This window comes from Gossypium raimondii, chromosome 5 (genome assembly GCF_025698545.1).
Source record: "Gossypium raimondii isolate GPD5lz chromosome 5, ASM2569854v1, whole genome shotgun sequence".
Taxonomy (NCBI): Eukaryota; Viridiplantae; Streptophyta; class Magnoliopsida; order Malvales; family Malvaceae; genus Gossypium; species Gossypium raimondii.
This window is the reverse complement of record NC_068569.1, coordinates 37021911-37035398: the sequence shown is the minus strand read 5'-3', so window position 1 is coordinate 37035398 and position 13488 is coordinate 37021911. Positions and strand designations below refer to the sequence as shown.

At 34.9% G+C, this 13488-nt stretch overlaps 2 non-coding genes across 2 annotated transcripts; both read right to left on the bottom strand.

The window, feature by feature from the left end:
- Positions 1-4607: 4607 nt before the first annotated feature.
- Positions 4608-4714, bottom strand: LOC128041454 (small nucleolar RNA R71). Its single transcript, XR_008196476.1, has one exon. It is a non-coding gene; the product is annotated as a small nucleolar RNA R71 (small nucleolar RNA).
- A 6051-nt stretch (positions 4715-10765) lies between these two features.
- LOC128041438 (small nucleolar RNA R71) lies at positions 10766-10871 on the bottom strand. The gene has a single exon (XR_008196460.1). It is a non-coding gene; the product is annotated as a small nucleolar RNA R71 (small nucleolar RNA).
- Between the last annotated feature and the right edge of the window lie 2617 nt (positions 10872-13488).

Here is a 13488-nt window from a genome sequence, read left to right as displayed (position 1 = left end):
CAACATTTGTTTTTCCCCGGTGGTAATCAATCACTAGATTGTAATCCTTCAACAAATCAAGCCACTGGTGTTGCCTCAAGTCCAACTCCTTCTGACTCATCAAAAATGTTTTGTGGTTAATAAATGCCAACTCAAGATCATGTGTTGGATAATTTTTCTTGTGTGGTTTCAACTTTTGAAAGGCATAGGCTAGTACTTTGCCTTCTTGCATTAGAACAGAACTTAAACCATTGAGTGAAGCATCACTATTTTTAGCTAGTCAAAACTTTATTGACACTTTTTAGACCAAACAAAATTAACTTCCTTCTGTAATAGCTTAGTCAATGACAATGCAATCATTGAAAATCCCTTGATAAACCATCTACAGTATCCAACTAAACCCAGAAAGCGCCTCACTTCACGGACATTCGTTGGAGGTTTGCATTTCAAAAATACACAAAGTTTGTTTGGATCAATATGGATACCACCCGCCAAGATTATATGACCAAGGAATCAAACTTCTCAGAGCGAAAATTCACATTTACTAAACTTCTCGCAATGTCATCAATAAACACAACCACAAATTGATCTGAGTATGGTTGAAATACATTGTTCATTAGATTCATAAACATAATAAGGGGCGTTATTCAAACCAAAAGGCATTACTAAAATTTCATAATGTCTATACCGAGTTCGAAAAGTAGTTTTTGATACATATTATTCTTTGAATCGCATCTATAATATCCTGACCGGAGATCAATTTTTGAAAATATGTTGGCTCCCTTCAATTTATAAAACAAATCATCAATGCACGATAATACGTATTTATTTTTTTAGGGCGACCTTGTTCAACTGTTGATAGTTACTACACAATCTCATTGACGAATCTTTCTTTTTAACAAATAAAATTGGTGCACCACAATGTAATACAATTGGCCTATAATAAATCTGTGATCGATCAATTCCTGCAACTGAGCTTTCAACTCTTTTAATTTAGTCAAAGCCAATCTGTATGGAGCAATTGAAATTGAAACAGTTCTAGGCATTAATTCAATTGCAAATTCCACTTTTCGGTGACAACCACGGTAATTTTTCTAAAAGTACATCTACAAATTCACGCACAGTCGGGTGATCTACCGTAATTCAATGCAGTAGATTAAACTAGTTTTCACATTTAAGGAGCTTGAATACAAGCATTTTCATTATGTTTTTATTTCGATTTCTTTAGTTTTTTTTACATTCAATAAAATGTGCACATCGAGTCTTTTATTAACCTTAAGGGCCAAATGAGGCCTAAGGGAGACCTAACGTACTTTGTAAGTGTGCAGGAGACCATTAGAGGGCATTTTGGGTCAATACTGGATGCTATGTCACAACATGGGGGATCCAATGTCGCAACATAGGGAGTAGAATAGAGAAAGTGAGACTGGATGCTATGTCGCAACATGGGGGATCCAATGTCGCAACATAGAGAGCAGAATAGAGAAAGTGAGACTGGATGCTATGTCGCAACATGGGGGATCCAATGTCGTAACATAGAGAGGAGAATAGAGAAAGTGAGAAATTATCTTCAATGTCGCGACACAGGTCAAGGGTGTCGTGACATACCCTTAAAGATGGCTGCAGAGAAACATGCTGGTTGCTACGTGATAACTCTTAAAAAGAATTATATTTCATGCCTTTAGACCTAGTCAATTGCTTGTACTTAGGTACATTTAGTAGCATTTTAAGGCATTTCATTAGCATTTTTATCACTACATTAGGAGCTTGGACTGTGTTTAAATATTAGGTACTTTTAATTACTTTTGGTAGGGCTGTGTTTGGTGGTTTGGCAGGTGCAGGTTGATGAACAAGAAATAAAGGAGTGAAGGTTTGCCGGGGAAAAATTTTGGACATTTTGTTAGTACGAATGATGTGGCAATTCCAGGAAGACTGAGTCAATAGTCAACGCATACCAGTTTTAGCCCAACTATACTTGTACTAGAAAAATCTGCCTAAAAAAGAGGAGAAGATAATCTTGGGCTGTTGGTTTTTATCCTAGAAAAAATAATTTAAAAAGAGAAGAAGATAATCTTGGGTTGTAGAAAATAGAATTTTAAAAAGGAAAAGATAAACTTGGGTTGTTGGGTTTACCTTAGGGAAAAAGCTTATAAAAAGCCAAAGGAGGAAACCCTAAAGGACGAACAAAAAAAGAAGAGATCCTTAGGCACAAATAGAGGGTAGCAGCTGAGTAGAGATGGAAAGAGGAAGACGAAAGTAGTCCCTCTCAGCCATCGCAGGACATTATGCTGCTAGAGTGTGAACTGGACACACGAAAGCTATCTTCACGAAGTCTACTGTATTTCTTACTTTGTTCTTCCGTGAACTGAATTATGAAAATGGTGTTGAATGTTATTTTGGTTTTGAATTTTGTGTGCCAACCCATGAGCTAAATCTCATCGGGTTGGGATTAAATGATGAAACTTTGTTTTCTTTAATAATCGAAGCATATATCTAATTCAATTTACTGTTTCATTCAATTGTTTTATTTCTGAGTTGTATGCGTGCAATCCCTAGACATAGATGACTATGCACCATGCCTATAAACTAATTTAATTCTGAAAAGGTTAGATTAGTTGGATCGATATTGAATGATATAAACAAGTACTCGACCTGTAACAACCTGTTTTCAGTTAAATTAGAATAGTAATTTGAGACCACAAATTTGAGTCTGGAAGGAAAATTAATTTAATATTATTTCATGATCTACATTATGATAGGAATATCATATGAAAAATTAAGTAAAGAAATTTTACCGATTACATGTTTAATTTAATGAAAGGACCAAATTCCATAAAGTACAAAAGTTGGATTCTAGTAGCTATAGGTATCAAATAGCTATAGAATTCAAAATTAGAGGTCTTTATATGGCAAATAGACCATTAAGTGGAGTTAGTAGATAAACATGATTAGTCATCATGGGAAAATCTAATAAAGAAAAGGACTAAATTGGAAAGTAGAAATAATAAAAGATTATAAATGATTAAAAAACAAAATATCATCCTTTTCATCATCTTTCCCAAATTATTTTGCATGGAAACCTTAGTTAGAAGAGCTTGAAGGTAGCAAACTTATTTGGCGCAATTAGGTGAGTATTCAAATCCTGTTTTTATTGATCACACGGCCTGGCATACGGGTGTGTGGCTTGGCCATATAACCCCTGCACCTATTTAATTAAAATTAATATGTTCACACGGCCTAGCACACAGGTGTGTGACTTGGCAATCTGACCTAAGTTAGAGAGTTACACGAGTATGAACACGGGTTGGGACATAGTTGTGTGTGCTACTTCAAATGCCCACACAGCCTGAGACACGGACGTGTCTCTTGGACGTGTGAGCCACACAGCTTAGTCACACGGGCGTGTGTCCCCTGTTCCATGGAAAATTTTGAGATTTTGCAAAAAAAAATTCTAGGTACCTGGTTTAGTCCCGACTTGAGCAAGGTAACTTGAGGTTTTTGCTCTCAAAAGAAGTAGACCATTTTAGAATTCTTTTGAGCAGTGAACTGAGTATGATTTTGCTGAGGCATGTTTGACAGTAAAGGTAGATTCTTAGTAATCCCAACCTTCCAAATCAATGTCATATATCCTTTATTCTTTGTCGCCGTATCTTTGCCGTATCAGTCTTAGTTATTTACTTGATTGTGTACATAAAATTCCCGTACTAATTCTCATGATTGCCATTACATTTATACTCTCGTTTTGCCATAGCATTTCCAAGTATCATTAATTCCACATACATCACTATTCCTTTAATTCCCACTGCATACTTACCATAGCTTTACCATAACATTAATCACATTTTATTATAATAACTTGACCACTTTTGTGCCTCAATCCGATCCTCATGGGAATGATACTCACTCACCATTTTATTACTTGATTCGACGTGTATACTTGCACAATTCACATATCATATTCACACGCGATAAGGTTTTGGCGCCATTGCCAAGGATCGAAAATTTGGTGTAATTTGGTTTGGTTATTTTACTTAATTTCATTTGTTTTATTTAACTTAGTTTAATTTAATTTCTACAGGTTTGCCAACAATGTATGAGAATAGGCATTCCTGCTAATAAAGAGTAACCTTTTGACCCAGAGATTGAGTGAACTTTGTGAAGAAGGCAAAAAAACTGAGAAAAATGGCTAGAAACAGGAATAAACCCAGTCTAAAAAATAATCAAAATGGTCAGAATGTTAATCCTCTTATTCGTCAGGTGATAGATGACCAAGACAAACCCATTCGAGTGCATGTTGTTCCAATTTTGGATGATTTGAATCCAGGGATAGTTAAACCAACCATATAGGGTCAATAATTTGAACTGAAACCAGTAATGTTTCAAATGTTGCAAATAGTAAGACAGTTTGGTGGACTACCTACTGAAGTTCTGAGACTACATTTAAGACTTTTTCTAGAAGTCTGTGACTCATTTAGACAACAGGGTGTGCCTGAAGACACCCTAAGACTTCAACTGTTTCCATATTATTTAAGAGATCATGCGAGAGCATGGTTGAATGCTTTGTCATTCGAAATAGTGGCATCATGGAATGATCTTTGCTAGAGGTTTTTGATACGGTATAATCATCTTGGCATAGAAATGACATCACATATTTTCGGCAATTGGAGGATGAAACGCTATATAAAGCTTGGGAGCGATTTAAAGACTTAATTCAGAAGTGTCTGATGCATGGTCAACACTGGGCTCAGATGGAAATATTCTATAATGGGATGAATGCGCATATGAGGATGGTAGTTGATGCCTCCGCCAATGGTACATTGATGGATAAATCCTATAATGAAGCATATGAGATTTTGGAACAGATAGCCAACAATGATGATCAATATCCTACCATGAGAGTTTGGTTGGGTAAGAAAGCTGATAATACAATGGAGCTTGATGTAATCACTTCATTGATCACCCAGGTATCTTCTTTAGCTAATGATCAAAACAATAAAGAGACCACTTAGAGTTCAGGAATCGTATGTTTATTACGGTGAAGATCATGTGTTTGATGAATGCCCATCAAGTCCAGCATTTGTGTGCTACATGGGTAATTCCAATTGGAATAATAATCTATATTCCAACACCTATAATCCAGGGTGGAAGCAATATCCACACTTTGGTTGGAATAATCAAGGTGCAGAGAGTTCACACAATGTTGCAAGTCAAAATATCCATAATGCACCACCCGATTATGATCATCCTATGCCGTGGTAAAATGCCCAACAAGGTCAGGTATCATCTTCTAATTCCATTGAATCTTTGTTGAAGGAGTATATATGACCAAAAATGATGTTGTGATTCAGAGTCAAGCTGCGTCTCTCTGAGCTCTTGAAAATCAAGTGGGGCAAATAGCAAACTCTCTAAATTCAAGGCCACAAGGAGCATTGCCAAGTGATACTAAAAATTCGAGAACCCAAGGGATGGAGGTGTGCAAGGCAATCACTCTTAGAAGTGGGACTCAATTGGATGAAGTTGTTCAAGATGCCATGACAGAGGAAGACAAATCTAGCCGCAATCAGGAAAAGATCTTAGAACCTATTGAACGACAGACAACACTTGAAAATGGTACACAGAGAAATGTTGAGACAAAATCAGATCATGTTGCCAACACAAATGGCACAGCAAAACAATATCAACAACCTGAAGGATGACCACCTTTACTGTTTCCTCAGTGAATCAATAATACTAAACATGATATTCAATTTAAAATGGTTTTAGATGTTTTGAAGCAAATCCACATCAACATACCATTAGTTGAAGCTTTGGATTAGATGCCCAATTATGTGAAATTTATGAAAGAGATATTGTCAAAGAAGCGCTGATTGAGAGAATTTGAGACTGTTGCTCTCACTGAAGGGTGCACAATAATGTTGACGAATAAATCACCTCCAAAGTTGAAGGACCCAAGGATTTTCACTATCTCATGTTCTATTGGAAATCATTATGTTGGTAAGGTGTTATGTGATTTAGGAGCAAATATAAATCTAATGCCTATGTCTATTTTCAGGAAGCTAGGAGTTGGGAAAGCAAGACCTATTACAGTTACGTTGCAATTGGCTGATTGATCCTACGCCCATTCGGAAGGTAAAATTAAAGACGTGCTGGTAAAATAGATAAGTTTATTTTTCCAGCTGATTTTCTTATTTTAGAATTTGAAGCTGATCAAAAAGTGCCAATTATTCGTGGAAAACATTTTCTTGCTATAGGTAGAACTTTAATTGATGTGCAGAAAGGTGAACTAACAATGAGGATGAATGATCAATAGATCACGTTCAATGTATTTAATGCACTGAAATATGCCGATGAGAATGAAGAATGTTGTGCCATTGACTTGATAGGAGCAACAGTGGAGGAAGAGTTCACAAGATTTTGCCTCAGTAATTCTGATAGTGATAAAGATTCATTTGAGTGGAGACCCTTGTGCACTTTGTTGGAGCAATTCAATTCTGATGAAAAATGCTTGGTAGCTCATGTAGATCCACATGTAGCTATTGATGTCAAGGACATCAAAATGAGGGACACATTTAAAGTTAATGGATAACAGTTGAAGCACTACTCGGGTGCTCATGTAGAGTGAGACAAACAATACATTGATCTTCGAGATGCTTAACTTCAACATCTTGAAAATTGTTTTTATTTTTATTTTAGGAATGATATAACGTTCAAGGTGCCATAACCCAGTTATGGTCTTTTCATTAAAATGGCATAGCCCAGCTATGTTCTTACATTCAAACATTTCCATGGTCCAACCATGGTTTTATCCTTCAATTCATCTTGTGTCACGGAACGATCGTACTCAATCCTGCGTTCCACTTAATTTGAACTTTTCAATTCAATTTTCATATATTTCCAATCATCATATTTCAATAACAAAATTTGAAATAATACATTATATCATTCCTAAAATAAAAATTAATCATGAAATTTCAACCATATGAACTTACGGACTAATTTGTAGAATTTGTTGTAATTTAGGGACTATTAAGCTAATTTCCCTTTTCATGATTTTCTTCGAGTTCTTGATCTATAATATAAAATTATTCATTCATTAGCATCTAATTCAATTCTTATTCACTTCACAATTTATACCCTTCAATTTTAAAAATTACACATTTACCCTAACTTTTACAATTTTTACAATTTAGTCCATTATCAATTTTTCCACCAAATAAGCTAATTTTCTCAATTAACACTTTATCTAAATATTCTAAGCTATTACATAGCTTTTGATAAACACAATTTAATACTAAACCCTAAGATTCAATCTTTTCATAATTTGGTCCTAATAATCAATTTCTATTGAAATCACTTGATAAATTCACCATATAATAAAACTTAAAGCTTCAAATCCATGTTAATTCATCATAAACTTCCAGAACTCATCAATGGTAACTTTCAAAATCACCCATGAAATCAAAAACTAATGAATTAAATAGTTGGATCTAATTGTAAAAGTCTCAAAAATAAAAAAAATTCAAGAAAAGAGAAAGAATTGAGCTCACATGTAGTAAAAATATGAAAAACAAGCTTTTGGAGGACCTCCTATGGCTGTTTTTGGCTGAAGATTGATGAAGAAATGTCCAAATTCAATTTGGTCACTTATTTTTATTTTTACTTTAATTTCCAAATGACCATTTTGCCCCTAAGTCATAAAATTTCAAATTTTATAAAAATATTTACGGTTCAGTTAATGAAATTGAGGTCTCGATTCCTCGTTTTCAACCTAATTTTTCTAATAAATTCTTTTAAATCACAAATTTACTAATTTAAAAGTTTCCTAAAGTCATACTTGACTCATAAATAATAATTAAATATTAAAAATTTCAAGCTCACTTGTCGAATTTAGTGGTCTCTAACCACAGTTTCTGATACCGCCGAAAATTGTGTTGTTACAACTCTCCCCCTTTAGGAAATTTCGTCCTTGAAATTTGTTACCTGAGAATAAGTTCGAATACTGTGATCTCATTGATTCTTCTGTTTCCCAGGTTGCCTCCTCCAAACCATGATGATGCCATAACACTTTAACTAATGGCACCCATTTAGTCCGTAGCTCTTTAACCTCTTGAGCTAAAATCTTCATCGGTTCTTTTGAATACATTATATCCGGTCGTATCTCAATTTAACTATGAGGAGTCACGTATGAAGGATCTGATCTGTGCCGTCTTAACATAGACACATGAAACACGTTATGAATCTTCTCAAGTTCTGGAGGCAGAGCTAACCGATAAGCCATAGGGCCAATTCTTTCAACAATTTCATATGGTCCAATAAATCTTGGACTCAGTTTCCCTTTTCTGCCAAACTGTAATACTTTCTTCCACGGTGACACTTTTAAGAACACTCGATCGCCAACCGAAAATTCTATATCTCTTCTTTTCAAATCTGCATATGACTTCTGATGGTCTGAAGCAACTTTTAAACTGTCCCTGATAATTCAAACTTTTTCTTCAGTTTCTCAGATCAAATCAACTCCCACTAACTTGGATTCACTCAATTCGGACCAATACAATGGAGTCTTACATTTTCTTCCGTAAAGAGCTTCAAATGGTGCCATTTTTTTATGCTGGACTGATAACTGTTATTATATGGAAATTCAGCCAGGGGTAAATACCTTTCCCAACTATCTCCAAACTCAAGTATACAACATCTCAACATGTATTCTAGAATCTGAATCACTCGTTCTGATTGCCCGTCAGTCTGAGGATGAAATGTTGTGCTTAAATTTAGTTTAGTACCTAGGGTTTCTTGTAGTTTACTCCAAAGCCTCAATGTAAACCTTGGATCTCGATCCGAAATAATAGATTTTGGAACCCCATGTAGTCTTACAATCTTAGACATATATAATTCTGCTAACTTCTCAAGTGAAAAGTCTTTTCTAATCGGAATAAAATATGCTGACTTAGTCAATCTATCCACAATCACCCAAATCGAATCTTTCTTTCTCGGAGTCATAGGTAACCCAGATACAAAATCCATCGTGACATGCTCTCATTTCCACTAAGGAATCATAACAGGTTGTAACAAACCCGTTGGTACCTGATGTTCCATTTTAACTTGTTGACAAATCAGACTTTTTGTTACAAATTCATAGATTTCCTGTTTCATACTTGGCCACCAATACATCCGTTTCAAATCACAATAAATTTTTGTACTACCCGAATGAATGGAGGACATGCTATTATGAGCTTCAGAAAGAATATCATTTTTCAAGTCTGAATTATTTGTAACACAAATTCTGTTATGATAATACAACATACCGCTATCATCAATGCTAAACTCTGAACTCAGATTGTCTTGTACCATCTGTCGTTTCAACACTAACTTCGGATCTTCATCTTGCAACTCTTGAATCTGCTGTAGGAATACAGGTTTTTCTTTTAACTCTGCTAATACAGAATCATCTTCATTAAGAGATAAATAAGCGTTCATCGCTTGAAGTGCAAATAATGACGATTTTCGACTAAGTGCATCTGCAACAACATTAGCTTTCTTCAGGTGGTTGTCAATAATCAGATCATAATCTTTTAGTAACTCTAACCACTGTCTTTGTCTTAAATTCAGTTCTTTTTGAGTCATCAAATGCTTTAAACTCTTATGATCTGTATACACATAACACTTCTCACCGTATAATTAATGTCTCCAAATTTTTAAAGAAAAAATGATTGCAGCCAATTCAAGATCATGTGTAGGATAATTCTTCTCGTGTGGTTTTAATTGTCAAGAAGCATAAGCTACAAATTTTCCTGACTACATCAATACACAACCCAAACCATTTAGAGATGCGTCACTATAAACAACATACGGTACACCCGGTTTGGCTGAGTCAAAACTGGAGCCTCTGTCAACATCTTTTTCAACTGATCAAAGCTCTGTTGACACTCATCAGAACAAAAAAACTAAACATTTTTCTGTAGTAGTCGAGTCATCAGCAATGCAATCATCGAAAAGTTCTTGATAAAACAACGGTAATATCCTACTAAACCTAGAAAACTTCCCACTTCTGTTATATTCTTTAGAATTTTTCAATTCACCACTGAAGATACTTTGCTCAGATCTACTCGAATCCTTTCAGCTGACACAATATGACCCAAAAATCTGACCTCATGTAGCTAGAATTCACATTTATTAAACTTTGCATATAATTGTTTCTCCCTCAAAATCTGTAACACAATTCTCAAATGTTGTGCATTCTCGGATTCTCTCTTAGAATAGATCAGTATATCATCAATAAACACAACTACAAATATATCCAAATATGGTTGAAAAATTCGATTTATTAAATCCATAAAAGCAGTAGGAGCATTAGTCAAACCAAAAGGCATTACCAAAAACTCATAATGGTAAATGTGTTTCCGATACCACTGAAAATTGGGCTGTTACAGCTATAGTTACTTGTAAACATGTATATGGCTCGAAATGAGAGAAGTTTAGGGGACTATTCTATGCCAAGTTTAGATATGGTTCATGAAAGGATAACGACACCGGCGATTACAACTAATAATCGAACTTATAAGTATGAAAAAGGATCCTAATCAATATTTGAAATGGTTTCTTCAACTTTGTGATGGGTTTAAGTATAACGGGGTCACTGATGACACTGTTCATTTTCGGTTGTTCCCCGTTTCCCTGATTGATAACGCCTTTTCTTGGTTAGACTCGCAGGCTCCAGGATCAATCATGACTTGGGGCGAACTTGCTGGAAAATTCTTACAGAAGTTTTTCCTGATTAGTAAATCAGTCCAATTAAGAAGAGAGATTGCTATCTTTAGATAGATGGAAGGAAAAAACTTCTATGAGGTGTGGGAATGCTTCAAAATGTTGATTTAAAAATGCCCGTACAATGAATTTCCTGATTGGAGAAGATTGCAAATATGTATAATGGGTTGGATGCAAACACAATATTTGGATTAGATAGAGCAGCAGTAAGGGCCCTTATGAATAGGATGTACGAGGATTTGTATGAAATTATTGAAAATATGGCATTAAAATCTTGTCAGTGGCCAACTGAAAGGTTCACATATTACCAAAAACCCACTACGATGAAAGCTATTCAAGAGGATGATAAATATTAGCAACTAGTGGTTAGACTCAACTGTATTGAATTTGCTTCTACATCGTCTATGCATGGAGGAGACAAGCCACTCTTCCATTATATCAATAATCCTGTTAAGGATATAAATTACATTGGGAATAGGGGTTGAAACCCTTATTCAAGCATATACAATCCTAGCTGGAGAGGTCATTCGAACTTGAGATGGGGAGGAAACCAATGAGGAGGTAACAATTCAAGTCAAGTTAAAAATACTAATTACCAGCCTCCTTACTTGTAGAAACCTTAGGACAGAACCAACCCAAGTGACCATACGACATGTGGTCAACGCCTTAATAGAATTGAGGGAGAGATGCAGTCAATGAGAACAGATGTCAAGCAGGTGCAGTCTGGATGCACCAACTCAATAAGAACATTGAATAAGCTTGAGGATCAAATGAATCAATTGATGAGCATGATGGGTGATATCAAAAGATAAATTGGCTTAAGCGTTCCCAGTAACACATAAGATAAATCATGGAGGGAAGGTAAAGAGCATGTGAAAGCTATAACACTCTTATCAGGTAAGGTACTGAATACCCCAAAAATAACTATCTCAAAGGTAACTATGGATAATATTGATGAACCCCAAGATAATTCTGTAGAAGTAAAAGATGGTGCTGAACTAGGTGAGGAGAATGCACTAACGACTAAGACTGGAAAAGAGGCACCTAAAGATGTCGAAATCACCAACGTCCCACTTCCATCAAGATTAGAAGAAAGAATAAAGCAGGACGAGGATAAATTTGTAAGTTTTTTAAATTTGTTTAAAATCTTAAATGTTTACCTACTCTTGATCGAGTTAATTGATAAGGTTCCCAAGTACGCCAAGTTTTTAAAGGAGATGATGGCAAGGAATAAGAAAATCAAGGTAGGAGACCAGGTTAATTTAAGTGCTTCCTATAGTGTAATTATTTTTAGATTAGTACTATGAAAAGTGAAAGACCCAGACAGTTTTACCATTCCCATAGAAATAGGGAGTATTCACTTTAATAGAACCCTATGCGATTTAAGAGCTAGCATTATTTTAATGCCCTTGTTAATTTTTGAAAAACTCGGGTTAGGGAATCTTAAAGCAACTCAAATAACATTACAATTGGCTGATAGGTCTTTAGTACACTAGAAGGGGGTACTAGAAGATGTGTTAGTCCAGGTGCGAAGCTTTATTATTCCTACCGATTTTGTAGTACTTGACTTTGAGGAAGATCGTGAGATACCAATCTTACTAGGAAGACCTTTCCTGGCCACTTCTAGATCCACCATTAATTTAGAGAAAAATGAGTTGACAATGAAAAATAATGGTGAGACTAAAACCTTCAAGTGTGGTTATCAGCTGTACGAGGAAAATAGGCAAAAATTAAGAGAGCATTGCAAAAACTTATCTATTTCTAGCATTCCCAAATCAAGGGAATGTTTCCTTTTATGAATACAGAAAGAATAAATAGGTTCAAGGAATGGGAAAAATGAGCAAGGGTGGAATGGCAAGACAGACAGTGGACCAATATTGATAGAATAAAAAAATCATCCATGGGTGAATTGACAATACTGCTGGATAAATCTGGTAGTATAGCTTAAAATTTGTGAATGGCTACATAATATTTGTAAATTACTGTATACTTACTAACCACATAGTTTCGATTTTAACTTTTACTTGTTGTAGGTTTATACTTAGATCGAACATCCTTAAGATGGAGTTTTGGGCCGAAACAGAGTCGTTTTTGTGACATCACAATAACAAGTCGCGATGTAGCAGTCAGTCCCTAAGAATCTCCAAACTGGCGGATGTGTTGTAACAGCCCGTTCTTCAATGGTATTAGAAACAGTGGTTTCGGGGCCACAAATTTGACAAGTAAGTTCATAAATATTACTATTTAACATGTACGAGTCAAATATGGTATTAAAATAAATTTTGAATTGACAGTTTATGTTATTCAAATGAATAATTAAGTTTAGGTGGTAAAACCCTAAAGTAAAGTAGTTTTAGAAAATGAGGTATCGGGACCTAGTTTCTATAAACCGAGCCATAAATATTTTTATAAATATTTACGAATGTTATTAAGGTTGTATTAAAGTTTCGTTAAGAAATTTTAATGTTTAGATAGTTAATTAAACAAAAGGGTCTAAATCGTAATAGTTGAAAAAGTCAATCGCTATTAGTTTAAAGGTGTTAATTGATTAAAGAAACATAATTGGATGGCCTTAATGGATAAATTACTCACTCTTAAGATGGTGGACGATGTAAGCTTTAAATTCTTTTAATTTTATATGTTTATATATTATTTTTTATTATTAAAATAAAGTAATAAGGTTAAAAAAAAGAAAACATGATGTTTTCTTCTTCATTTGTTTTGTGCATCACCAAACCCCATGGAAAC